General features: G+C 31.1%; 1 protein-coding gene across 1 annotated transcript in view; it reads left to right on the forward strand.

Annotated features, from left to right (window-relative positions):
• The window catches only part of LOC106334460, a 6,376-nt gene that overhangs the window by 2,336 nt on the left and 3,615 nt on the right, over positions 1-425 (forward strand). The window lies entirely within an intron of this gene.

Below are 425 nucleotides of genomic sequence, written 5' to 3' on the forward strand. Positions count from 1 at the left end.
ACATTAAGAACCATCTCCATTAAGGACCATACCCACTAACACCCATATTTTCATGAGCTGCCATGGGTTCCATAATGACCATATAAGAAATTTTAAATTTTAATTTATTAGCCTACAATTATATATACAAGTACATAAAATTAAAATTCATCTATAAATTCAAAAGTACAACAATACATAAGTTCATAAGTACAAAAATTCCGGTCTTGGCGGGAAAAATTGATTTTGCGGTTTTGGCGGAAAAACTTGATTTTGCAGTTTTGACGGGAAAACTCAATTTTGCAGTTTTGGCGGAAAAACTCATTTTTGCGGTTTTGGCGGAAAACTAGATTTTCTTATTTTGCAAGAGAAACTCGATTTTTCGGTTTTGACATGGAATCCATAATGACCATATAAGAAAATTTTATTTTATAAGCCTACAATTA

This window comes from Brassica oleracea, chromosome C3, assembly GCF_000695525.1.
Source record: "Brassica oleracea var. oleracea cultivar TO1000 chromosome C3, BOL, whole genome shotgun sequence".
Lineage (NCBI taxonomy): Eukaryota > Viridiplantae > Streptophyta > Magnoliopsida > Brassicales > Brassicaceae > Brassica > Brassica oleracea.